The sequence below is a fragment of the Paralichthys olivaceus genome, chromosome 16 (genome assembly GCF_024713975.1).
Source record: "Paralichthys olivaceus isolate ysfri-2021 chromosome 16, ASM2471397v2, whole genome shotgun sequence".
NCBI classification, from domain to species: domain Eukaryota; kingdom Metazoa; phylum Chordata; class Actinopteri; order Pleuronectiformes; family Paralichthyidae; genus Paralichthys; species Paralichthys olivaceus.
Window position 1 is genome coordinate 23,704,239 of NC_091108.1, and position 2,389 is coordinate 23,706,627.

The 2,389-nt window shown below is 41.4% G+C and overlaps 1 long non-coding RNA gene across 1 annotated transcript; it reads left to right on the plus strand.

Annotated features, from left to right (window-relative positions):
* The first annotated feature begins 998 nt into the window (after positions 1-998).
* Positions 999-1,934, plus strand: LOC138405023 (uncharacterized). The gene is made up of 3 exons (XR_011238674.1): positions 999-1,218; positions 1,708-1,775; positions 1,871-1,934. It is a non-coding gene; the product is annotated as an uncharacterized lncRNA (long non-coding RNA).
* Positions 1,935-2,389: the final 455 nt, after the last annotated feature.

The following is a 2,389-nucleotide window of genomic DNA, read 5'->3' on the forward strand; positions in this document are numbered from 1 at the left end:
AGCCTGCTTGGAGGCGAGAGAAGAGGAAAACAAACGCGCATGCACATGGCAATAAATCGAGGCCGGAAAAATTATCGAGTTCATTTTAATTTATCGTGCGATTAATTGATTTATTGATTATCGGCCCAGGCCTATTCTCTATTGATAAAGAGTTTATGTAGATTTAACATGATTAATGTACTATAATTCATTTTTTGAGATTTGAGAAAATTAAGATGAATGCTCTGATCCAACTTATCGTAGGTCAGGTTTTTTGATGGACCCATTGAGAGTTTGACCTACCTGGATGTTGGAGCCAGTCAAAGTTTGATGGCGAGCCAGACCCCGGAGGATACTTAGAGATACTACGCCGTGGAACCTGAATCCTTTTACACTTTACATACACACACACACACACACCATCCACGCAACAGTGCGGTGGGACTGATTTTCCACCTTCACGGTGTTGACTGAACAGTGACTGAAAACAGGTGAACTGAACTTTAGAAAAAACGCAGCTGCAAAACTTTATTTTATTTTTTATTTTCTATACTTACCCGGGTAAGAGTTGTGATAATTTGTGTGATTGATGTTTTTATTCATCCTTCCCATCCTGTAATAAAATAGGGAAGCGTATACTCCTGCGTCATCGTTTGATCAATCCTGGGCTCCATAGTCGATCTTAGAACTTCTGATTTCACTGGTTATTGAACCTAGTTACTATTTTTCAGTACTATTCTCTTTTCCTCTCAGAAGGGTTACACTTGTTTAGTTTTATTTCATAATACATGATAATATTGGATCATTCATTTGTATTTATCAGCATGTAAGCTTGTTGCAGTGTCTCAAACCCAGTTTTTCATCAATGTCACAGAAGAACAACAATGAAATGGATGGCTACACACCAGAATTGTATGGACCTGAGGGCAGAAAGTGACCTTACTTTGGAGGAGATGGATGACAAGGAGTTGTTGGACATGGTCTGGGCAGTGGTCAACAAATTGTCAGAGGGCACAAATAACCATCCACTTCCTCAAGATGTCACTGCTCAGGAATGGCATGACTTGTTCAACTGGACTGGTTCTGATGAGGACCCCCCCCCTAATAGCATCACCTCTCAGCTTGGAGCAGCATCCTCCTGAAACCCAATGGTGAACTGGCTGCTGCCATAAATCACCAGCAAGTGTCCTGCAGTCAGGCCCCGTGTTCAGCCAGGCAGGGCCTCACATCCAGACACAGGTAAGGTACTAACTATAGGTTAGAGAGCGATTCAGAGGAACTTTATCAATACCTGTATCAAGAAAGATACTTATTAATGGAGGATGGGGTAATTCATGAGTACTCAGAGTAGTGAACCTGACCGAGGAAAGAAACGTTTACATTGGTAGAAACCTCCCGTTTGGCACGCAGAAATTATTCTTTCATTAAATTGTAAAAACTGTGCATGATTGATTTCTTCTGTGGTTGATTAAAGAATCTGGTGTCAGTGATAGTGCTGTGCTTTAGAGTTCTGGGAAACACCACAGAGCAACTACAGGTTACAGATATTATTCATCTTTGGTTCATCATGTTCAGGAGGACAATATTAAGATCAGGACAGAGATTATACAAGGCTGGGTTAGGTATAAATGTGTGTGGTGGTGGTTTTAACTCTCTGACACCAAGGGGACAGATGACAGAGGATGCAGGTTGTCTTATCTCTTATTTTGTGTCTGTTCTTGTCTCCAGTTCAACAATGTGCCATCAGGGAAGCTGACCAAACACCTGGAGGTGAGGCTGGCTCCTGTTGGATTATTGTAAGTATCGCACACATTAATGCAAACACACACAAACACACCTCTGAGCTACTGTTTCTATTTGTCTTCTTATGTGTCTGATTGTGTTTATGTAGCAAAGGAAAGGGGGTTTACGGGGCTCCAGGAGACAGACTTCCTTTTCCCGTGACCAACCGCCACTCACAGTAAGTCTGCCTGACTAGTTCACAGTCACCTTGTCTGTCATGAATTTATATTTCTTTGATTGAGATGCTTTCATGTTCTTTTCTTTCCTCACACTTTTAAACATTGGTAATTCATGCTTTCTGTGTTTTTTCTGTTTTTCCACAGAAAGAGAAAATGTGAGAGCTAGCAGGATGATGACATGCCGTATGTCAAGCTTTCGAAGACGGAACAGACACTAAACGCTGTTGCTGAGCTCGAAACTCCTGACTGTGCAGTCGTTGAGCCCAACCTTTAAAAGAGAGTATGTGTCTTTGCTTTGTAGGTTTGAGACTCTGTGTCACACAAACCTCATCCAGCTGTGTCTATGACCACACTTCTAAAACCGTTCTCTAACTATAATTCTTGACATCATGACACATCTATATACCCAGATTTAACTTGTGCAAAACAAGAAAGACACCAGTTCATTG